At 46.1% G+C, this 25,411-nt stretch overlaps 1 long non-coding RNA gene across 1 annotated transcript in view; it reads left to right on the forward strand.

The window, feature by feature from the left end:
- Window positions 1-25,411, forward strand: part of LOC141381173 (uncharacterized) — a 70,103-nt gene that overhangs the window by 26,164 nt on the left and 18,528 nt on the right. Inside the window, exon 3 of the long non-coding RNA XR_012400918.1 lies at window positions 17,776-17,872. This is a non-coding gene — a long non-coding RNA (uncharacterized lncRNA). The remainder of the gene's footprint in view (window positions 1-17,775; window positions 17,873-25,411) is intronic.

Below are 25,411 nucleotides of genomic sequence, written 5' to 3' on the forward strand. Positions count from 1 at the left end.
CAAAAATGAGCGTCTGTGTCTGCACAGAGATTAAGCCTCTCATCGGAGAATGTGGATATTATGGTGTTTTTGAAGAAGATCTTTCACTAGTCTACACTGCAGTTATTTATTTAATTTTAGTTTACTTAGTTAAGATGGCTCCACTAAAGAGAATAGTTTTTTTCTGACTAGTCTATATTGGAGGTATTTATTTAATTCTAGTTGTTTACTCGGGTATCCTGACTGTACTAAAAATGCGATGACAAAGTTAATAAAGAAAAAGTTAAGATGTTCTTGTTATTAAGTGAATCGTCCCTTAGCATTGCTGTTAACATGACATCAACCCTAACCCCACAGCAAACAGAAACCGAACCGTACCGAACCGAACCGTGGCTCCAAAACCGTGAACCGAACCGAACCGTGCCTTTTGTGTATCGTTACACCCCTAATATATATATAATATATATGTAGCATGCATAAATGGCATGAATGAAATGTTCAAACGTTCATGTTCAAATGTGAAACTGCTGAACTGCAGTTAAAGTCAGGCATCCTGCTGATTTGATCCAGAAGAGTACTTTTTTGTCAGACGGCTCACCGATCAGGTATCGTATCATCTACCTCACCGTATAAATTCATTCATTCATTCGTTTTCTTTTCGGTTTAGTCCCTTTATTGATCTGGGGTTGCCACAGTGGAATGAACCGCCAACTTATCCAACATATGTTTTACGCAGCAGATGCCCTTCCAGCTACAATCCAACACTGAGAAACACTCATACACGGGCAGTTTAGCTCATTCAATTCACCTATAACACATGTCTTTGGACTGTGGAGGGAAATTGCAGCACCCGGAGGAAACCCACCTGAACATGGGTATAACATGCAAACTCCACACAGAAATGCCAATTGACCCAGCTGGGGCTCGAACCAATTTTCTTGCTGTGAGGCGATCGTACTAACCACTGCACCACTGTGACGCCTTTATAAATGACAATTAGTCTTAGTAACAAATAAAAATAAATCTTTGCAATCTTATCTAAAAAAATTAAAAGACTGCACAGTTTAAACACTGCTGAATATCAGCTGAAAATGCAACCTAATTTAATAAAACAACAACATATAATAATTTAAAACTATAACAATGTTCATTTCAGTGTTATTTAGCAATGTTTTAACTGTACAGTAATGTTATATTTATATATGATTGCAAAGACTTTTTTGATAGTTTCATTTGTGTATCTTGAAATTAATATATATATATATATATATATATATATATATATATATATATATATATATATATATATATATATAAAACAGTCGACTTCATCAAAGGAAATGAGTGTAGTTAACTCACAACTGACTGAAAGTTAATTCTACTCATTTGAAAAGAGTTTTGAACTCAGTGTTAAAGGTAATGAGTTAATTAAATACCTCATTACTTCAACTTAATTGGAGTAAGTTCACAGTACTCATACATTTTTTTTACTCAAATGGTTTGTATATTGGTTTTCTTCAAACGGTTGGAGTTGACTTATTGAGTTCCCCTTCGGTTGGGGAACTTCAGTGCCATGAATGGGAGGATTCGGATCAGAAGCCGCTTATCTGGAGAGTATTGAACGGGCCAATGAATGAAATTAATTGGCAGCGTAAGCTTGCGCAGGTGTGCGACATCTGCAATTATCTCAGCATATAAGCACACCTGAAGCCAGCAGACGCCATCCTTTTCGCTTCAGATCCTTTCTGAGTGAGTCGATGAGGGTTCCTCTTGCTGATCAGCACTTCAGAGCGAACGAGTGTGTCTCCCGGTCCAGAGTGGGTCTTCGCGGTGGCAGACGGTCGAGCTGGGTTACTCCCTTGCCTGCGGTTCTTTGGGTCCGGTCCTCCAGAGCGGTGCGTATAGTTGCAACTTTCCTAAAAGAGCAACACAGTCGTGCAGCACGTCCTTTTCAGGATGGCGCTCCGACTGTGCGTTTCTGGATGCGGGGGTTTCCTGTCTCCGGATGATGGACACGAACACTGCATTTCATGTTTGGAGGTCCAGCATGTTAATGCGGTGCTCGCGGGCGGTTCATGTCGTCATTGCGATGCCATGACCGTTGCACAGCTAAGATCGCGGCTAACTTTCACTAGAGAGCGAGCCACCCTAGTTGCCTCCTGTTCTAAAAAAGCAGCGGGCGCTCGGGCAGATCTGAGGGTTTCAGCGGGAGCTAATCCGCCGCCCACGGGCTCGCGGACCTCTCGCTCCTCACGGCGCTCCATCCAAGCTTCGGGTGGTGAGAGTGATCCGTCTAACCAGATGGTAGCTCTCACACTCGCTGACACCGGAGATCAGATGTCCTCCGCGGCATCGGAGGGTGGGCTTTCACTGTCCGACGAAGATCCGGACCCGCTCGCCCCCTCCGGGCAGGTGAGCGCTGTCAAATCGGATCCTGAAGCGGACATGTTAGCCGTGCTTTCCCGGGCTGCTTCGGCCGTGGGGTTGGAGATGGTTTATCCCCCAGCTCCGCGGCCGGACCGACTAGATGGGTGCTACGTAGAGGACCAGAAGGCGAAGCCTTCGAAGCCTCTCGTCCCCTTCTTCCCGGAAGTGCACAGTAGGCTCACGCAGTCCTGGAGGGCACCTTTCTCTGCCCGTGCTGCGAGTGCCTCCGCCCTCACCGCCCTTGACGGCGGAGCTGCCAGGGGGTATGAGGCGATCCCGTCAGTGGAGCGCGCTTTCGCGGTCAATCTTTGTCCGCGCGGCGCCTCTACGTGGCGGGGTTTGCCCCGCCTCCCGTCCAAAGCCTGTAGGTTGTCTGCCTCCCTCGGAGCCAGAGCTTATAAGGCTGCGGGCCAGGCTGCTTCTGCTTTGCACGCGATGGCCACCTACCAGCGCTACCAAGCGCAGGCGCTGGCCGAGCTGCACGAGGGCGGGTCCAACCCAAGCTTATTACATGAGCTGCGCACCGCGACCGACTATGCTCTTCGGACTACTAAGTCCGCCGCGTGTGCGCTGGGGAGGACGATGTCAACACTTGTGGTTCAGGAACGCCACCTCTGGCTAAACCTGGCCGATATGCGCGACGTTGACAAAGTTCGCTTTCTTGACTCGCCCATATCCCAGGCTGGCCTGTTCGGCGACACCGTCGGTGAATTCACCCAGGAATTCAAGGCGGTGAAAGAGCAGTCGGATGCGATGGGCAATGTCATCTATCGGCGTGGCCGTAAGCCCGCTCCGCCCGCCGAGCCATCCACCTCCGCTGTTCCTCGCCGAGGGCGCCCGCCAACGAGTGCTGCCCCGCCCCCGCCTGCGCCTCCGGCCAAGCGGGCGCGGCGTTCACCTCGAAAGCAGGCAGCCCCTCCTGCCCAGGGCGCCGTTAAGTCCGGTAAACGGACCGCGAAGCGTCCCTGAGACAGGCCATCCGGAGAAGAGGAAACTTGCTCTTTCCCCGCTGGAGGGCGGGGCCCCGATAACAACGGTACTTTTCAGTGCCACCAAAACATCAGTAAAAGAGCACTTTTTCCCTTCCCCGGATGTGACTGCACGAGTTCTGCCAGTCCGGGACGCGCTGCCTTCCGGCTCGCAGACTCTACGTGCTTCGCCAGTGGCTCACGAGCGCTGGGGGGACGGTCTCCCTTCCCTCAGCCCTCCAGCCCCCTCTCCGGAGTCAGGGTGCGGAGCCAGAGCGAATCGCTCTCCTCCAGCTCTTCCGCGGGACCCTCGTGCTTCCCGGATCAGCACACCCACTCCGCGCTGCCCCACCGCTGGTACGTCAGCGATTGTAGCGATGACTCCATTAGCGAGGGCTCTGCCTGCCTGGTTAGCGCGGGCCAGCCCCTCGCGGTGGCTCATACGCACAATCAGACTCGGTTACGCGATTCAGTTCGCGAAACGGCCCCCCAAGTTTACGGGCGTGTATTTCTCCAGGGTCAACCCCCTGTCCGCCCCTGTCTTGCGAGAGGAGATTGCTGCCCTCCTGGCGAAGGGTGCAATCGAGCCGGTTCCTCCAGCCGAGATGGAGAGTGGGTTTTACAGCCCATACTTCATCGTACCCAAAAAGAGCGGTGGGTCACGGCCAATCCTAGATCTGCGCGTTTTGAACCGCTGTCTGCACAAGCTGCCGTTCAGAATGCTCACGCAGAGGCGCATTCTCCAATGCGTTCGTCCTCGGGATTGGTTTGCAGCCATAGACCTGAAGGACGCGTATTTCCATGTCTCCATTCTTCCACGCCACCGCCAATTTCTGCGGTTTGCGTTCGAGGGTCGAGCGTGGCAGTACAAGGTCCTCCCCTTCGGGCTCTCTCTGTCTCCGCGGGTCTTCACCAAACTTGCGGAGGGTGCCCTAGCGCCCCTTCGGCTCGCGGGCATTCGCATACTCAGTTATCTCGACGACTGGCTGATTTTAGCCCACTCGCGGGAGCAATTGATTATGCACAGGGACGAGGTGCTTCGGCATCTCCGCCTACTGGGGCTTCAGGTCAACCGAGAAAAGAGCAAACTCGCCCCCGTGCAGAGGATTTCTTTTCTCGGGATGGAGCTGGACTCGATCACCATGGTAGCGCACCTCTCCGAGGAACGCGCTCGCCTATTGCTGAACTGTCTGAGGGAGCTCGACAGCAAACTAGTGGTCCCACTGAAGTTCTTTCAGAGGCTCCTGGGGCATATGGCATCCGCAGCCGCCGTCACGCCGCTCGGGTTGCTCCATATGAGACCACTTCAGCACTGGCTTCACGATCGGGTCCCCAGACGCGCATGGCACGCGGGCACACACCGGGTCTCGGTTACTGCGCTGTGTCGCCGCGCCCTCAGCCCTTGGAACGACCCCTCGTTCCTACAGGCCGGTGTGCCTCTAGGACAGGCGTCCAGCCATGTTGTTGTTTCAACAGACGCTTCCAACACGGGTTGGGGGGCCGTGTGTCGCGGGCATGCGGCTGCGGGCCTCTGGAAGGGTGCCCAGCTGCATTGGCATATCAATCGCCTAGAGCTGTTGGCAGTGTTCCTCGCTCTCCACCGCTTTTTACCGGTGCTGGAGCGGCAACACGTGCTGGTCAGGACGGACAGTACGGCGGCGGCGGCGTATATTAACCGCATGGGGGGTATGCGCTCTCGCCGCATGTCTCAGCTCGCCCGCCGTCTGCTCCTCTGGAGTCACCCGCGGCTGAAATCGCTGCGCGCCATTCACGTCCCAGGCACGCTCAATCGTGCAGCCGATGCGCTCTCACGACAGCTGTTACGCCCTGGAGAATGGAGACTCCACCCCGAGTCTGTTCAGCTGATATGGGCGCGATTCGGGGAGGCCCAGATCGATCTGTTTGCTTCCCCCGAGAACGCTCACTGCCAGTTGTTTTTTTCCCTGACCGAGGGCTCTCTCGGCACGGATGCACTGGCCCACAGCTGGCCTCGGGGCATGCGCAAGTATGCGTTTCCCCCAGTGAGCCTGCTCGCGCAGTTTCTGTGCAAGGTCAGGGAGGACGAGGAACAGGTTCTGCTAGTTGCGCCCCTTTGGCCCAACCGGACCTGGATATCAGAGCTCTCACTCCTCGCGACGGCCCTCCCCTGGCGGATCCCTTTGAGAGAGGACCTACTCTCTCAGGGACAGGGCACCATCTGGCACCCTCGCCCCGATCTTTGGAACCTCCACGTGTGGTCCCTAGACGCGAGGAAGACTTAGGTAACCTACCGACTGCGGTGGTTAATACCATCACTCAGGCTAGAGCCCCCTCCACGAGGCGCGCCTACGCCCTGAAGTGGAGTCTATTCACTGAATGGTGCGTCTCTCGCAGAGAAGACCCCCGAAATTGCCAGATTAGTGTTGTGCTCTCTTTCCTTCAAGAGAAGTTGGACAGCAGGCTGTCGCCCTCCACTCTCAAGGTTTACGTGGCCGCCATCTCCGCTTATCATAGCGCGGTAGCTGGCGGCACCGTGGGAAAGCATAACCTGGTCATCCAGTTCCTTAGGGGTGCTAGGCGAATTAATCCATCTCGCCCCCCTCTCATGCCCTCTTGGGATCTCGCCCTCGTTCTCACGAGTCTGCGATCCGATCCCTTTGAGCCACTCGAATCAGTATCTCTAAGATTTCTGTCCCTGAAGACAGCTCTGCTGGTTGCGTTGGCCTCCATCAAGAGGGTCGGGGACCTGGAGGCATTTTCGGTCAGTGACTCGTGCCTGGAATTCGGGCCGGATTACTCTCACGTTATCCTGAGACCCCGCCCCGGTTATGTGCCCAAGGTTCCTACCACCCCCTTTAGAGATCAGGTAGTGAACCTGCAAGCGCTGCCCCCGGAGGAGGCAGACCCAGCCCTTTCTTTACTTTGTCCAGTTCGCGCTCTGCGCATTTATGTGGACCGTACTCAGAATTTTAGATCATCTGAGCAGCTCTTTGTCTGTTATGGCGGTCGGCAGCAGGGAAGTGCCGTATCGAAACAAAGATTATCCCACTGGATTGTGGATGCCATTTCACTCGCTTATTCGAGTCGAGGTCAGCCGTGTCCCCCGGGAGTACGTGCACACTCCACTCGGAGCGTTGCATCCTCTTGGGCGCGTGCACGCGGCGCCTCTCTAACAGACATCTTTAGAGCTGCGGGCTGGGCGACACCCAACACATTTGCAAGGTTTTACAATCTGCGAGTGGAGCCGGTTTCCTCAAGGGTATTAGGTAACCCTTTGGTGATTGAGGAGACAACTCGGTAGGGTGTTGAAACACGCTTGCGGCGCCATTCTCCCTAAACACGGAGGTACGTGCGCCTTTTTTATCTGTCAGTAAAGTTCCCCGTCAGGTGAGCCCTGCAGATTCCTCCGTGGCCCCCAGCACTGACTCAGCGGAGGAGTCACTTGCTGGCCCACTACGTTGTAGGTCTGCCCGCTGGTCAGCCCGTGTTTTGGGTATAGGTGCCTGCTATGCGTGATCCCCACTAGGCGATCCCATATGCTTATTCCGCCACGGTTAAGTCCCCCCCCTGGGCGGACCCGTGTCTTCCCTCTCCGCTAACCACTCTTTTGCTATGCGTACTCCCCCTTTTTAGGGCTAGTCCATAGGTAAATTCTGCCATCTATCCCCCCCTTGGGTAACGGATGGCCTCCGCAGCGTCCTCCCTATCGGGATTGCACGCTTCCCAACGTACTGTCGTATTTCCTAGAATTATCTAGATGCTCACGACTTCCCAAAAAATATATCTAAATCCGTAAAACTTCTGTTGAAGTAGGATAAATTAGGGCCAGGGACACGTTGGAGGACCGCGCCCCCCATCATGTGGGTGCGTCACGCTTGCTTGACTATCTCCTCATCGGGGGTGTTGGTAAGGTGCAGTCATTATGGCGCTTTCCATATTCTCCCATTCATGGCACTGAAGTTCCCCAACCGAAGGGGAACGTTCGAGGTTACAGAAGTAACCCTTCGTTCCCCGAGGAGGGGAACGGAAGTGCCATATTCCGTCGCCATAATGACTGTCCCTTAGCTGTTTAAAAGTCTCTTCAGCTTAAAAGGATGGCGTCTGCTGGCTTCAGGTGTGCTTATATGCTGAGATAATTGCAGATGTCGCACACCTGCGCAAGCTTACGCTGCCAATTAATTTCATTCATTGGCCCGTTCAATACTCTCCAGATAAGCGGCTTCTGATCCGAATCCTCCCATTCATGGCACTTCCGTTCCCCTCCTCGGGGAACGAAGGGTTACTTCTGCAACCTCGAACGTTTTGCATTTGATTTGAGTTCTCTTCATTTATTGGGTTTTACTGTGTTCAAATTGCTTTTTTACTTGAATAGGTTAAGTTCACAGTACTCATTAGGATTAGTTTTTGAACTTAAATGGTTTGTTGCAATCAGTTTCTTCTAATGGTTTGAGTTTCCTAAACCTTTTGGGTTTTACAGTGTATACTGCTTACTAATGTAGAATAAACTCTTTGCTAATGCTTAAATTATTAAGTTATAATAAAGTGATACAAAAAATTGGGACATTTAAGCTGTATGAACGCTCACAGAATCAACCACATTCAAATCACAGCTGGGACAGAATGTCTTTTTATGTGTAAAAACATGCAGGTAAGGTAAATTGAACAAACACAAATTTTCCTTCTTCAACTTTTATGTAATTTAGACTTGTGCTTTATGGTATAGAGATCTACAAGAAATGTTAAATAAAATGGCTACAAGATGGCACTGTCCTCAAATTCATCATCTGCTGTTCGTACTCAATGCTGAGTGACACTCTCTCTCTACCAGGCATTGTGTGTATCTCCTCCACAGATTGTCTAAAGAGGAAGAGTGACACCTGTGGCCGAAAGTCAATACAAGAAAGGGAATTTGAGTTATAGAAAACTTGTGAAAATGTCATTCAGATAGAGCTTTACACACTGTAAAACCCCAAAAGTTAAGGTAACTCAAACCATTTGATGAAACCGTTTGCAGCAAACCATTTAAGTTTAAAAACAAATCCTAATGAGTACTGTGAACTTAATCCATTTAAATAAACGAAGCAATTTGAGCACAGTAAAACCCAATAAATGAAGAGAACTCAAACTGAGTACTGTAAAACCTAATACGTTAAGTCAACTCAAATCGTTTGAGGAAACTGATTGCTACAAACTATTTGAGTAAAAAAAAAAAAACGAATCTATGTACAGTAGAGTACTGTGAATTTACTCTTTTTAAGTTGAATAAGTTATTAAATGAACTCATTACCTTCAACAACGAGTTCAAAACTCTTTTCAAATGAGTAGAATTAACTTTTGGTCAACTTTGAGTTAACTACACTCAATTCATTTGATAAAGTTGAGTGTTGGGTTTTACAGTGTGGGGAAGGAAGTCCATTGTCCAGCATGCAGAATGTGTCCCCTGTTCCTCGCTGAACTGAGGAAAAGATCTGTTAAAAGTGTGGAGTTAGGGAAAGTAGGAAATTATTATATTTATAGGAATTCTCTCTTAAAATGATTGAATGATAGTGAGATTGAAGCAGGGAAGTTGTTGAGAAACCAGGTGCAGCTGTAAGCACACCTAAACCCACCCCAACCCTACCCCTCACAGTAATGTCATTAACTCCATTAAGTGCACTGTGTCTGTTATTGCATGTCTGAGATATGCAGTCTCAGCTTGCATTTGAGTTTGCATCAAGATACTATTGGAGTTGTTTGGGTCACAGACTGAGAACTGAAGTCTTTAAGTATGTTTATTTTCTGAAGGCAACTTCTATAATATTAATAAAGTTACAACAAAACAAATACAAATAAAAACAAAGAGTTTGAAATAAAAACAATTGTGAAATAAATTAAAGTATAAATACAAACAAATACTGTTTGCTTATTATTGCAGTAAGGACTTTGATCTACACATCAGCCTCATAAAAGAGACTTGAGAACAAGCAGGTAATCCCCTTTTTCTTTTTTTTTTTCTCTTCATTTTTAATGAGGTTTTCTTGTCTTTATTGTTGGAAGGGTGATTGATTTCATTATGTTGTTGTTGTTGCTGTATTATTATTATTATTATTATTATTATTATTATTATTATTATTGTGAGTAATAATAATAATAAAACACAGTATTATTCAACAGTTTTTATTTTTATTTTTATTTTTTGGTCTTTATTGAGAGGATAGGACAGTATAGGACAGCTGGGATTCGAACTCGGGACGCCCTGAAGTGCTACTGCACTTTCAGTGCGCTAACCACTAGGCTATTGTTTATAGACTTATTCAATTATAGAATTATAGACTTATTCAACTGTTTTGTATTGAAACAAACAAGCCAGCTGACTGTGCTTGTGACAGAGCATGTATAGACCACATCAGCTTTCCAGAATCATTAGAAAATATTTTTGGTTATTCATAGATCGCTTTAAATACTTGACTTAATTATCTTATTTTATTGTTGTTATTGTTGTTAATTTGGTTTTAAGGAGTCTTTATCAACTCCAAGTCCATGATTTTTTTTACAGAACTGAATGAACATTAGGGCTTTAAAATGTCTGAAATATCCACTAGGTGACAGTATAGTTGTTTTGACAAAATATAACAGTTGGAGGCCTACTGACTCAACAAAGCTCTGAAGTTAAGTTGTAGAAATACTGTGCAGTATATTTTTATGATGGATTACAGTTTTTAGCTCACTCCAAAATGAAAATCTGTTTTTCTTACTCGTTTCAATTAAAACCACAACACTACTTTTTTCCTGTCTGAAATGAGAAGTTAATTAAAAAGGAATCATTTAAGATGGCGTTTACATTTATTCAATTTGCAGATGCTTTTAAGAACTTACAAGTGAGGATAAAAGAAGCTCTCAAATCAACAGAGAGTAGCAGTTTATACAGTTGTCAGAATTATTAGCCCCCCTTAATTATTAGCCACCCTGTTTTTTTCTTCCCCCTACCAATTTCTGTTTTACGGAGAGCAGATTTTTTCAGCACATTTCTAAACATATTAGTTTGAATAATTTCTAATAACTGATTTATTTTATCTTTGTCATGATGACAGTAAATAATATTTTACTAGATGTTTTTCAAGATACTCCTGTACAGCTTGACGTGACACTTAAATGCTTTACTAGGTTAATTAGGTTAACTTGGCAGGTTAGGGTAATTAGGTAAGTTATTGTTTAATGATGGTTTGTTCTGCAGACTATCAAAAAATATATAGCATAAAGGGGCTAATAATTTTTATCATAAAACGGATTTTTAAAAATTAAAAACTGCTTTTATTCTAGCCGAAATAAAACAAATAAGACTTTCTCCAGAAAAAAAAATATAATTAGACATACTGTGAAAATTTCCTTGCTCCGTTTAACATCATTTGGGAAATATTTAAAAAGGTAAAAAAAAAATCAAAGGGGGCTAATTGTTCTAGCTTCAACTGTAAATGCAATGACAAGTCTAAGTTACTAAGTCTACAAGTTTAACAAGTTCTTTTGAAGGAGAGGAGAAAGTGTGAACAATAGGTGGTTTGTCAAGTCCACTCACCTGTACAGAGCACATTCAGAATTGCACACTGATTTTCAAGAGGTACGGTGGCCGAGAGAACTTAACGCTATGCAATTTAAGAAAGCACATGCAATTACAAAAAACACCAGCAAATAAAGTAACAATCTTTATCAATTTGACAGCACATGTGTTGTGATTTGATCACAAAACAAACAACTAAAGAAACGCGCTGCAAATTTATCTCAACATTTGCAAATATCCATACCATATTTTACACCAATAATGAAGCATTCGACTGAAAACAGAATATCAAACATGTTTCTTCTTGGGGATTTCTAAAACTACGTATTTTGCTAATTTTTCACCAATGCAGAAACAAAACACACTTCACAATTATGTCTTAAATAATGTCTAAAAATAATAAATTACATAATTGCAAATGTATTTACTGTATAGATATTTAGTCTCCTATTGTGTGTGCTTACATTAAGTTCCTGATGTAGTTATGCTGCAAAATGCAACATATTCATTTAAAGTACATTTAGAACAGATAAAAAGTGTGAATAATATGAGACTTAACTCATGGCCAATTGACAGCCCTAATATATACAGTCAAGCCTGAAATTATTCATGATTATTCAGACCCCGGGGGATTGAATAATTTCGGGCTTGACTATATATTTATACATTTTCCTATTGGGCATCATAGATTTTTGGGAAAAATTAATTTTATTTTCTTAGTATGATTATCACTGATCATCAGATTTTTGCAGTTTTGATAATGCATAAAGCTTAACACATTTCAATCAGCTGGCAGACACTGACACTATTATTCTTTATCTGACTCCATTTGATGACATAAGCTCTTAAAATAATGTTAATAAAAAACTGTCCAGCTATTCTGATTTGCTGGCCAAGAAAAGACATTATGATAAAAAAAAAGAGTTCAGTGTGAGAGATGTTTGATAACAGCAGCTAGCTTTCTGCAACTCTCACATGGTCGTCCACTGAAGCTAAGCAGGGCTGCGCCTAGTCAGTACCTGGATGGGAGACCACATGGGAAAGCTAGGTTGCTGCTGGAAGTGGTGTTAGTGAGGCCAGCAGGGGGTGCCCAACCTGTGGTCTGTGTGGGTCCTAATGCCCCAGTATAGTGAAGGAGACTGTATATTGTTCAGTGAGTGCCGTCTTTTGGATGAGCTGTTAAACCGAGGGCCTGACTCTCTGTGGTTGTTAAAAATCCCAGGATGTCCTTCGTGAAAGAGTAGGGGTTTAACCCCGGCATTCTGGCAAATCTGCCCACTGGCCTCTGTCCATCATGGCCTTATAATTATCCCCCATGTCATAATTGGCTTCATCACTTTGTCTCCTCTCCACCATTCAGCTGGTGTGTGATGTGCGGTGTGGCGCAAAATGGCTGCCGTCGCGTCATCCAGGTGAATGCTGCACACTGGTGCTGGATGAGCAGATTCCCCCATTGTGTAAAGCGCTTTGAGTGCCCAGAAAAGCACAATATAAATGTAAGAATTATTATTATCATTATTATTATTATTATTATTATTATTATTATTATTATTATTATTATTATTATAACATTCTAACTGACTTGATTTCAACATTCAATGTAAAATGTAGTCAAATCTGTTTAGGCGATTCATTGGAGTTTAAGAAAGTCTGAAAACAAAAATATCAGGACATATGTTGATATTATTTGCAGTTCTAAAACTTCCTCCAGGGGTATGAATAATTTCAGGCTTGACTGTATATAATAATAATATTAAATAACACATACAGTGGGATAAATAAGTATTAAACACATTCTCATTTTTCTCAGAAAACCTATTTATAAAGATGCTGTGAACTTGAAATTTTCACTGGATGTTGGTAACAACTAAAGAAGTCCAACTAATTAGACAACTAATTAGACAACTAATGAAAAATAAAAGTAAACAACACAGGTGAAAAGTATTGAACACATGAAACAAGTTATATGCAGAAAGGCAGTGAAAGCCCAGACAGCAGCTGAAATCTCTCAGTAGTTCTTTAGCAACCCTCTGCCCCTCGTCATTTGTGAATGAATATTAGCTGCTTCTGTCCAACATCTACATTAGCAGGATGAAGATGAAACCAGGGTGGACAATGCAGCAAGACAGTGATCCAAAACAGTCAAGAAAACTCAAATGCTTTTAGAGAAAGAAAATAAAGCTGAGGAATGGTCCAGCCAATCACGTGACTTGAATTCAATAGACAATACAAATTAAAGATCAGATTTGATAGACAAGACCCACAGAACCATCAAGATCTTTACACTGTAGAAGTCTGTGAAAGAATCACAGCTAAGCACTGCATGTGACTTCATGGAGCCAGTATAGAGAGTTGGGTAGAGGTCTGTCATCCATTGGCATCAAACACCAAAAACTTTTGGTGGCACAAGATTTTAATGCAAGTTCTTCATATTGTGTTCAGTGTGCTCCCTCTCTCCAGTTCTCTCAGTCATTTCAATGCTCCTCTCCCACAACCATCACACCCACCCCACAGTAACACCTCAAACACTGTAATTAATCAAGACGCGTGCCGTAATCAGGAGGAAGAGCAGCTATTTTTAAAAGCCCTGTCACTGCGGGGGCATTGAGAAACAAGATGAGAGAGAGAGAGAGAGAGAGAGAGAGAGGTAAAAACAAGACAGATTTATTTATTCTGAGTGCATTTGGCTCTGAGATATCAAGAAGAACATTTAGCTCAATGTCTTCTATCTGAGCTACTTCAGTCTTCGCACTCGCTTTATTAAATCTGTTCAAGTCTGAAAGAGGAAAAAAATCAAATAAAAGGTGGTGATAATAAGAATTTAGATACATGAGCCTTCCACTTTTTATTATTTTTTTTAATCTTTCTTTGTTTCTCTTTATCTCCATACACGCATCAACAAATTCTGGACTAACCTAACTATTGTGTTAAAAAAAAAATAGTTGCCAAAATTTTTTTATTGTTAATTTAGCACTCAATTTTGGGGATTTACACCTACCTAAATTTAAAAAGTAACCGCTCCTGACTCCAGTAAGCTACAAACACAAACTGTGTATCATTGGAAAGAAGACATTTCGATCTTTACTGTGGTAAAATGAAGTTACATGTTAAAAATATAAAAAGTTATACATTATGAAGTCATGAGGAAAAAAAAATTGTATTGTGTTCAATATTTGTTTTTCCATATACACACACAGAAAAACATTAATGTAATGTCCTAGAAAAAAATATGACTTGAAAGCCAAATGTTTGATGAGTTTATATTTTTAAATTTGATGAAGATAGCATGAAAAACGATTTCTGTAAAGTTTTCTAAGACTATATCGGTGTCCTCCTTTCCCTCACCGTCAAAGGCATTTTCTGAAAAATGACCTTCCCAAACTAAAACATTTACAGTTGCTGAATAATTATAACAGATTGTGGTCTCGTTTTATCTGTAACACTGTAAGCTATGACATCGACTTGCCTTTTACTAAAAAGACGCCGTTTTTGTGTGTAAGTAAAATGTTAAAGCGATGTAAACAATAGGTCTCCTGCAGAAACGGTGACACAAACAAATGAATGACCATCCATAATTCAACACTTGTGTTGGTAAAATAAATGTGCTCTGGGGTGTTTTCTGTGAACTCTTACCTTTCAAAATAAACCGTGATGTACAGCAATGAATGCGTGTGTGTGTGTTGTTATTACGATGATATGTACTCCATATCTAATAAGCGTTTTCTGTACAACTTACACAAACCTAGCGAATACATTCTTTATACGCTTCCCATTGAAAAACATCTAGCTGCAATGGGTGCTTGAGGGTTGTAGCTTTTAACTGATGTACAGTTTGTCAAGATTACTCATGTTCTTTTTGATGTAGTCTATTCATAAACATTGACATGTAGAAAAACCGCACCCCAGTGCATCCACGTCCAGGTGCTGGCTAAACAATGCAACATTTAGGTCTCTGCAACTTCAGACTTAAACACATTTGCTTGAATAAATTAAAATGATCAAGCCATCCAATATTTATTCATTTTTTCCCTCGGCTTAATCCCTTTATTTATCAGGGGATGCCACAGTGGAATGAACTGCCAAATTATCCAGCATATGTTTTACACAGCGGATGCCCTCCCAACTGCAACCCAGCACCCATGCACTCTCGCATTCACACACATACACTATGACCAATTTAGCTTACCCAATTCACCCATACTCCATGTTTTTGGGGAACCGGAGCATCTAGAGAAAACCCATGCGAACACGTAGAGAACATGCAAACTGAAACTGAAACTGGGTTAGTTTGCTCAAACCAGGTGACAGTGCTATTCGCTGAGCCACCATGTCGCCGCTATCTATTTAAATAATTTAATTTTGATTGATATGGATTAAATCTTTATTTTCACATGTGACTTTAAAGTACATACTTAGCTTTTTTCCCATTATTTGACAACGTTGTTGTCAGTGATATTTCCTTAGTATGTATATATTTAGTATTGTCTAAGTATTAGTATGTGTCAAATGTTAATTATATATTTGTGAAGCACCAAGAAAATCTGAAATTCTATACCTATTACCCCAAATTGTGACGGTGCTTTGTTTACCTGTCATGTGTTCCCTGTGCTTTGTTATGTCATGCGATTCCTTTGTTCAGTTTTCCCGTCATTTGTTAGTTTTTGTAGTTCTACCTGTGTCATATCCCTGTTTGTAATCTGTTAAATCATGTCTTTGTATCCTTGAGTTCAATTCATTCCTTTGTCCGGTATTGTATTGCCACAACTTTTTGTCCTGCCTGCGTTTGATGTTGCAGTTCCTGTTTAAAGAAGTGTTTTTTTCATAAGCTTTACTGCATAGCACAACCATGACTCAAATAGGATTAATAAAGTTTTAAACAAAAACTAATATAAGAACAGGTTATCATAAGTGTTATCTAAAAAGAATTGAATATCCTGTGTCAGTGGATCCATTCGTTCTATTACTGAGCGATGATTATACATTGAATCTCACCAAGCTACAAAAAGCTGTTTGGCTGGCTGGCTTCTGCAAAGAAACTACTAGCCCAACATTGGCTGCCTCCACGCAATTTGGACATGTACGAGTGGTTGATACAACACTACGACATTATAATGTCGGAATTATTCACAGCTTTAGTGAACTTGGTACAAATGAGTACATTAAAGATCTGCACTTCAGCTGCTGACAAAATATCCATGTTTATTGAACAAAACCATGATCAGGATCTAGAATGATTGCCTAATTTTGCATATTTGATGCTTGATACTGTACTTTGTTTTAGTTTTTCTGTTAACCTCTGTTCATTGGATGCCCCAGTTTGAAGAGACCGTAGAGGAGTAGGGTGGGGGTAATTGAACTGATATGTTTATATTGGTTTATTTTTTAGCCTGTATTTTTTTGTCAACAATAAAATAAAAACTTGTTATCATACAAAAAGTATCCTAAAAATATTTGAAAAACTGTTAATTAAATCATCCTTTACGATGTTGTTTGTTTTACTGAAACCGTAATGATTCATTAAATGCAAGTCAACTGGAATTTGCTTTTTCAAATTGAATTTGTCTTGATTTGGCCTTTAATTTTTCAGTTTTTCAGCTAGCAGAATGATTTTAGTGGCAAATCTTATTTTGACTAATATTTCACAAAATTGCTTAAAAAAAAAAAAAAAACACTCTGGGCAAATTTACTACCCTTGTTTTCCTAAAAAATCCAATAAGTTAAACTGCTGTGATTTTTTTTTTTTTTTTTTTGCAATTTTTTATTTTTTTTTTGCAAAAATCTGTTGACCTCAGTCCTGATCAAATTAAATTAGAAAATCACAGGATTTAAACTATTTAATTGCCAAATTCGTAAATGATGTACTGATTTGGTGAAAAAAAAGAAAAAAATGACATTTTCAATATAAAAAGTAATTATGGAATGGACTTTTTAAACCTTTTATCAAAGTCTTGAACATTGACTTTGATTTAAATTTTTTTCTCCCTAATTTATTGTTGGTGTTTTTGCCCCATTGACTTCCATTATAACGCTTTTTTTTTATTATGATTTATTAGAAAACCATGACACCATATAATCATACATTTTTGATTGTTGGTGGTTTTCTCTCTTGGGAAGAGGTAAAATAAAATTTTTTTACTCTTGATCATCAGTTGGCACCATTAACCCTTTAGATGGGTCTGAGCAAAAAAAGGCTTATTTTCTGGATTGTATATGGAGCATAATAGCAAATTAAAGTGTGCATGTGTGTCTGTGAGAGTGGGCTTTATGCACTTACCTTGATATGTCTGAGAAAATTAAAATATGCATCTCAGCTCTCAGAACTACATGGAGTAAACAAAAACAAAGACCATCAAATGTGGTTATAATAGAGGTCAATGAGGCAAAAACAGCAACCAACAGTAAATTAGGGAGAAAAAAGGAAAATCTAAAAATCTCAAAACCAATGTTGTTACTAGACTGTGACAAAAGGTAAGAATCTAGTGCACAATTACTTTTATATTAAAAATACATCATTTTGTGAGTTTTCCAACAGATCAGTGACATTATTTGTGAATTTGACAATCAAAAACAGTTAAAATCCTGTAATTTTCTAAACAATTTATTAATTTTGAACAGGACTGAGGTGGATTTACAGATTTATGTAAAACCAATGGATTTATATATTTATATATATATATTATACAGCAGTGTAATTCAGTGGATGTTTTTATCCCCAACATAACAAACGGATGGTAAATTTGAACAGTGCATAAGGGTTAAATGAACAGAACACTATTTTAAAAAGACTATTTAAATAGTAGTAGTTAACAATAACAATGTTTCCTGAATATTTATTTGGTACCCTACCATTTTTTATACACCTTTTTTAATTCATTTACTTCTTTGCAGTTGATAATGGTTCATTTCCCTGCAAGCTGTGACCCAGTCAGAACAGATTCACTCATTTTTGGATTGCAACCCACCAGTTGAGAAGCATTGCCTTGAGGTACTGCACAAAACTGATAAATGATTTACACATATCCATACTATTAAAGTGTCATGCAGCAGGATCCCATCTTAGAGACTTAAGGCAACTTTAATCACTGTGTTAGTATTCACATTCCTAGGCTGTGTGGTTATAACAATGCCCACTCCTTATGATATATTTGATCATTCCTTTCTGTAAACTAGAAGTATCTGTAAACTAAAAGGCTCCTATTATGATCATTCAGGTCTGTGCCATTTTGCCTTATGCATTATAGCAGAAGATGACTACCTATCATCCTCTTGGTGTCAGTGACTTTTTGACACCGATATCTCTGTCCCTCTTTCTCTTTCACACACACCGATGCGTGCACACACACATACACATACCCTGCGGCATGTGCCCAACTATATGGCCATTATCTCTTTTGGTTGCTATGGTAACCCTAACCTGCAATTGGAGGCTTTAGGTGGTGATGACACTGAGTGTGCATGTGTGTGCTTGCATGTGTGTGTGCTTATAAGGTATGTTGGTATCAGAAAATTGACTTCATTTGCAGTTGCTATTTTCAAAAGTAATGATGTCATCCGTGCACCTTCAAACTGAGACAACCCACGCACTTTGCATGTATGAACATACAAACACACACACACACACACATAATCCACTATCATAGCATCAGTTTCATCCAGTACAGAAAGCTGTTAGCGAATGTGCCACTTTCACACCAACACACACTTGTTAAAGCAGTCACTTGTGGCTGACATTGATTGCTGTGTTCCCCTTCGGTTGGGGAACTTCAGTGCCATGAATGGGAGGATTCGTATCAGAAGCCGCTTATCTGGAGAGTATTGAACGGGCCAATGAATGAAATTAATTGGCAGCGTAAGCTTGCGCAGGTGTGCGACATCTGCAATCATCTCAGCATATAAGCACACCTGAAGCCAGCAGACGCCATCCTTTTCGCTTCAGATCCTTTCTGAGTGAGTCGATGAGGGTTCCTCTTGCTGATCAGCACTTCAGAGCGAACGAGTGTGTCTCCCGGTCCAGAGTGGGTCTTCGCGGTGGCAGACGGTCGAGCTGGGTTACTCCCTTGCCTGCGGTTCTTTGGGTCCGGTCCTCCAGAGCGGTGCGTATAGTTGCAACTTTCCTAAAAGAGCAACACAGTCGTGCAGCACGTCCTTTTCAGGATGGCGCTCCGACTGTGCGTTTCTGGATGCGGGGGTTTCCTGTCTCCGGATGATGGACACGATCACTGCATTGCATGTTTGGGGGTCCAGCATGTTAATGCGGTGCTCGCGGGCGGTTCATGTCGTCATTGCGATGCCATGACCGTTGCACAGCTAAGATCGCGGCTAACTTTCGCAAGAGAGCGAGCCACCCCAGTTGCCTCCTGTTCTAAAAAAGCAGCGGGCGCTCGGGCAGATCTGAGGGTTTCAGCGGGAGCTAATCCGCCGCCCACGGGCTCGCGGACCTCTCGCTCCTCACGGCGCTCCATCCAAGCTTCGGGTGGTGAGAGTGATCCGTCTAACCAGATGGTAGCTCTCACACTCGCTGACACCGGAGATCAGATGTCCTCCGCGGCATCGGAGGGTGGGCTTTCACTGTCCGACGAAGATCCGGACCCGCTCGCCCCCTCCGGGCAGGTGAGCGCTGTCAAATCGGATCCTGAAGCGGACATGTTAGCCGTGCTTTCCCGGGCTGCTTCGGCCGTGGGGTTGGAGATGGTTTATCCCCCAGCTCCGCGGCCGGACCGACTAGATGGGTGCTACGTAGAGGACCAGAAGGCGAAGCCTTCGAAGCCTCTCGTCCCCTTCTTCCCGGAAGTGCACAGTAGGCTCACGCAGTCCTGGAGGGCACCTTTCTCTGCCCGTGCTGCGAGTGCCTCCGCCCTCACCGCCCTTGACGGCGGAGCTGCCAGGGGGTATGAGGCGATCCCGTCAGTGGAGCGCGCTATCGCGGTCAATCTTTGTCCGCGCGGCGCCTCTACGTGGCGGGGTTTGCCCCGCCTCCCGTCCAAAGCCTGTAGGTTGTCTGCCTCCCTCGGAGCCAGAGCTTATAAGGCTGCGGGCCAGGCTGCTTCTGCTTTGCACGCGATGGCCACCTACCAGCGCTACCAAGCGCAGGCGCTGGCCGAGCTGCACGAGGGCGGGTCCAACCCAAGCTTATTACATGAGCTGCGCACCGCGACCGACTATGCTCTTCGGACTACTAAGTCCGCCGCGTGTGCGCTGGGGAGGACGATGTCCACACTTGTGGTTCAGGAACGCCACCTCTGGCTAAACCTGGCCGATATGCGCGACGTTGACAAAGTTCGCTTCTTGACTCGCCCATATCCCAGGCTGGCCTGTTCGGCGACACCGTCGGTGAATTCACCCAGGAATTCAAGGCGGTGAAAGAGCAGTCGGATGCGATGGGCAATGTCATCTATCGGCGTGGCCGTAAGCCCGCTCCGCCCGCCGAGCCATCCACCTCCGCTGTTCCTCGCCGAGGGCGCCCGCCAACGAGTGCTGCCCCGCCCCCGCGGCGTTCACCTCGAAAGCAGGCAGCCCCTCCTGCCCAGGGCGCCGTTAAGTCCGGTAAACGGACCGCGAAGCGTCCCTGAGACAGGCCATCCGGAGAAGAGGAAACTTGCTCTTTCCCCGCTGGAGGGCGGGGCCCCGATAACAACGGTACTTTTCAGTGCCACCAAAACATCAGTAAAAGAGCACTTTTTCCCTTCCCCGGATGTGACTGCACGAGTTCTGCCAGTCCGGGACGCGCTGCCTTCCGGCTCGCAGACTCTACGTGCTTCGCCAGTGGCTCACGAGCGCTGGGGGGACGGTCTCCCTTCCCTCAGCCCTCCAGCCCCCTCTCCGGAGTCAGGGTGCGGAGCCAGAGCGAATCGCTCTCCTCCAGCTTTTCCGCGGGACCCTCGTGCTTCCCGGATCAGCACACCCACTCCGCGCTGCCCCACCGCTGGTACGTCAGCGATTGTAGCGATGACTCCATTAGCGAGGGCTCTGCCTGCCTGGTTAGCGCGGGCCAGCCCCTCGCGGTGGCTCATACGCACAATCAGACTCGGTTACGCGATTCAGTTCGCGAAACGGCCCCCCAAGTTTACGGGCGTGTATTTCTCCAGGGTCAACCCCCTGTCCGCCCCTGTCTTGCGAGAGGAGATTGCTGCCCTCCTGGCGAAGGGTGCAATCGAGCCGGTTCCTCCAGCCGAGATGGAGAGTGGGTTTTACAGCCCATACTTCATCGTACCCAAAAAGAGCGGTGGGTCACGGCCAATCCTAGATCTGCGCGTTTTGAACCGCTGTCTGCACAAGCTGCCGTTCAGAATGCTCACGCAGAGCCGCATTCTCCAATGCGTTCGTCCTCGGGATTGGTTTGCAGCCATAGACCTGAAGGACGCATATTTCCATGTCTCCATTCTTCCACGCCACCGCCAATTTCTGCGGTTTGCGTTCGAGGGTCGAGCGTGGCAGTACAAGGTCCTCCCCTTCGGGCTCTCTCTGTCTCCGCGGGTCTTCACCAAACTCGCAGAGGGTGCCCTAGCGCCCCTTCGGCTCGCGGGCATTCGCATACTCGGTTATCTCGACGACTGGCTGATTTTAGCCCACTCGCGGGAGCAATTGATTGTGCACAGGGACGAGGTGCTTCGGCATCTCCGCCTACTGGGGCTTCAGGTCAACCGAGAAAAGAGCAAACTCGCCCCCGTGCAGAGGATTTCTTTTCTCGGGATGGAGCTGGACTCGATCACCATGGTAGCGCACCTCTCCGAGGAACGTGCTCGCCTGTTGCTGAACTGTCTGAGGGAGCTCGACAGCAAACTAGTGGTCCCACTGAAGTTCTTTCAGAGGCTCCTGGGGCATATGGCATCCGCAGCCGCCGTCACGCCGCTCGGGTTGCTCCATATGAGACCACTTCAGCACTGGCTTCACGATCGGGTCCCCAGACGCGCATGGCACGCGGGCACACACCGGGTCTCGGTTACTGCGCTGTGTCGCCGCGCCCTCAGCCCTTGGAACGACCCCTCGTTCCCACAGGCCGGTGTGCCTCTAGGACAGGCGTCCAGCCATGTTGTTGTTTCAACAGACGCTTCCAACACGGGTTGGGGGGCCGTGTGTCGCGGGCATGCGGCTGCGGGCCTCTGGAAGGGTGCCCAGCTGCATTGGCATATCAATCGCCTAGAGCTGTTGGCAGTGTTCCTCGCTCTCCACCGCTTTTTACCGGTGCTGGAGCGGCAACACGTGCTGGTCAGGACGGACAGTACGGCGGCGTATATCAACCGCATGGGGGGTATGCGCTCTCGCCGCATGTCTCAGCTCGCCCGCCGTCTGCTCCTCTGGAGTCACCCGCGGCTGAAATCGCTGCGCGCCATTCACGTCCCAGGCACGCTCAATCGTGCAGCCGATGCGCTCTCACGACAGCTGTTACGCCCTGGAGAATGGAGACTCCACCCCGAGTCTGTTCAGCTGATATGGGCGCGATTCGGGGAGGCCCAGATCGATCTGTTTGCTTCCCCCGAGAACGCTCACTGCCAGTTGTTTTTTTCCCTGACCGAGGGCTCTCTCGGCACGGATGCACTGGCCCACAGCTGGCCTCGGGGCATGCGCAAGTATGCGTTTCCCCCAGTGAGCCTGCTCGCGCAGTTTCTGTGCAAGGTCAGGGAGGACGAGGAACAGGTTCTGCTAGTTGCGCCCCTTTGGCCCAACCGGACCTGGATATCAGAGCTCTCACTCCTCGCGACGGCCCTCCCCTGGCGGATCCCTTTGAGAGAGGACCTACTCTCTCAGGGACAGGGCACCATCTGGCACCCTCGCCCCGATCTTTGGAACCTCCACGTGTGGTCCCTAGACGCGAGGAAGACTTAGGTAACCTACCGACTGCGGTGGTTAATACCATCACTCAGGCTAGAGCCCCCTCCACGAGGCGCGCCTACGCCCTGAAGTGGAGTCTATTCACTGAATGGTGCGTCTCTCGCAGAGAAGACCCCCGAAATTGCCAGATTAGTGTTGTGCTCTCTTTCCTTCAAGAGAAGTTGGACAGCAGGCTGTCGCCCTCCACTCTCAAGGTTTACGTGGCCGCCATCTCCGCTTATCATAGCGCGGTAGCTGGCGGCACCGTGGGAAAGCATAACCTGGTCATCCAGTTCCTTAGGGGTGCTAGGCGAATTAATCCATCTCGCCCCCCTCTCATGCCCTCTTGGGATCTCGCCCTCGTTCTCACGAGTCTGCGATCCGATCCCTTTGAGCCACTCGAATCAGTATCTCTAAGATTTCTGTCCCTGAAGACAGCTCTGCTGGTTGCGTTGGCCTCCATCAAGAGGGTCGGGGACCTGGAGGCATTTTCGGTCAGTGACTCGTGCCTGGAATTCGGGCCGGATTACTCTCACGTTATCCTGAGACCCCGCCCCGGTTATGTGCCCAAGGTTCCTACCACCCCCTTTAGAGATCAGGTAGTGAACCTGCAAGCGCTGCCCCCGGAGGAGGCAGACCCAGCCCTTTCTTTACTTTGTCCAGTTCGCGCTCTGCGCATTTATGTGGACCGTACTCAGAATTTTAGATCATCTGAGCAGCTCTTTGTCTGTTATGGCGGTCGGCAGCAGGGAAGTGCCGTATCGAAACAAAGATTATCCCACTGGATTGTGGATGCCATTTCACTCGCTTATTCGAGTCGAGGTCAGCCGTGTCCCCCGGGAGTACGTGCACACTCCACTCGGAGCGTTGCATCCTCTTGGGCGCGTGCACGCGGCGCCTCTCTAACAGACATCTGTAGAGCTGCGGGCTGGGCGACACCCAACACATTTGCAAGGTTTTACAATCTGCGAGTGGAGCCGGTTTCCTCAAGGGTATTAGGTAACCCTTTGGTGATTGAGGAGACAACTCGGTAGGGTGTTGAAACACGCTTGCTGCGCCATTCTCCCTAACACGGAGGTACGTGCGCCTTTTTTATCTGTCAGTAAAGTTCCCCGTCAGGTGAGCCCTGCAGATTCCTCCGTGGCCCCCAGCACTGACTCAGCGGAGGAGTCACTTGCTGGCCCACTACGTTGTAGGTCTGCCCGCTGGTCAGCCCGCGTTTTGGGTATAGGTGCCTGCTATGCGTGATCCCCACTAGGCGATCCCATATGCTTATTCCGCCACGGTTAAGTCCCCCCCCTGGGCGGACCCGTGTCTTCCCTCTCCGCTAACCATTCTTTGCTATGCGTACTCCCCCTTTTTAGGGCTAGTCCATAGGTAAATTCTGCCATCTATCCCCCCCTTGGGTAACGGATGGCCTCCGCAGCGTCCTCCCTATCGGGATTGCACGCTTCCCAACGTACTGTCGTATTTCCTAGAATTATCTAGATGCTCACGACTTCCCAAAAAATATATCTAAATCCGTAGAACTTCTGTTGAAGTAGGATAAATTAGGGCCAGGGACACGTTGGAGGACCGCGCCCCCCATGATGTGGGTGCGTCACGCTTGCTTGACTATCTCCTCATCGGGGGTGTTGGTAAGGTGCAGTCATTGTGGCGCTTTCCATATTCTCCCATTCATGGCACTGAAGTTCCCCAACCGAAGGGGAACGTTCGAGGTTACAGAAGTAACCCTTCGTTCCCCGAGGAGGGGAACGGAAGTGCCATATTCCGTCGCCATAATGACTGTCCCTTAGCTGTTTGAAAGTCTCTTCAGCTTAAAAGGATGGCGTCTGCTGGCTTCAGGTGTGCTTATATGCTGAGATGATTGCAGATGTCGCACACCTGCGCAAGCTTACGCTGCCAATTAATTTCATTCATTGGCCCGTTCAATACTCTCCAGATAAGCGGCTTCTGATACGAATCCTCCCATTCATGGCACTTCCGTTCCCCTCCTCGGGGAACGAAGGGTTACTTCTGTAACCTCGAACGTTCTCTTCTGAGTCTTTGTAAAGTCCCAAACTGAAAAAAAAAACTAAAGTTTTGTGGCAAATACGATCAATGTTGATTGATTTTTACAGAAACAACTGGGATTGAATGCATTAATTTACCTCCTTGTATACTCCGCTTTCTCCATCTTGCATCTAGCTTCTGTAAGTCCTCGGAGGATGTTTTTGGCTGGTTGTTTCTCATTTTGTTTTGCTGGACTGATGTTGGCCTCTATATTTTCTTCTTTCACTTTTGCTAAAGACATCAGGTCCCAGTGAAGGAAAGCAATTTAAATTGCCCCCAGGTACTGGAACCTCCGTATGTATCAGTTCTTTGTGGGTTTGATTTTTTTTGGGCACACTGTCTTCTTTTGCCTGCTTAGAGAGACTTTAGTGTGCCTGACAGAGAGTGTTCAGAGTACTCAAATGATGGAGTCTGTGCCAGAGTGTGGGTTTCAGTGGTTAAAGGTTTGGATTTAGAAATCGCATCAGTCTCGAAGAGGCTAAAAGTGACATATATAGTGTTGAATATTTTTACACTGGCTTTTTTCAGCACATGCTAAAAGTTTATTATTATTATTATTATTATTATTATTTTACTATGTTCTGCAAAAACTGGGCTCATTAAATAATTTTAACCCGGAATCATTATTGATACGTACCCCTGTATACATTTCTGGACAGCTCAA

This window comes from Danio rerio, chromosome 3 (assembly GCF_049306965.1).
Source record: "Danio rerio strain Tuebingen ecotype United States chromosome 3, GRCz12tu, whole genome shotgun sequence".
Lineage (NCBI taxonomy): Eukaryota > Metazoa > Chordata > Actinopteri > Cypriniformes > Danionidae > Danio > Danio rerio.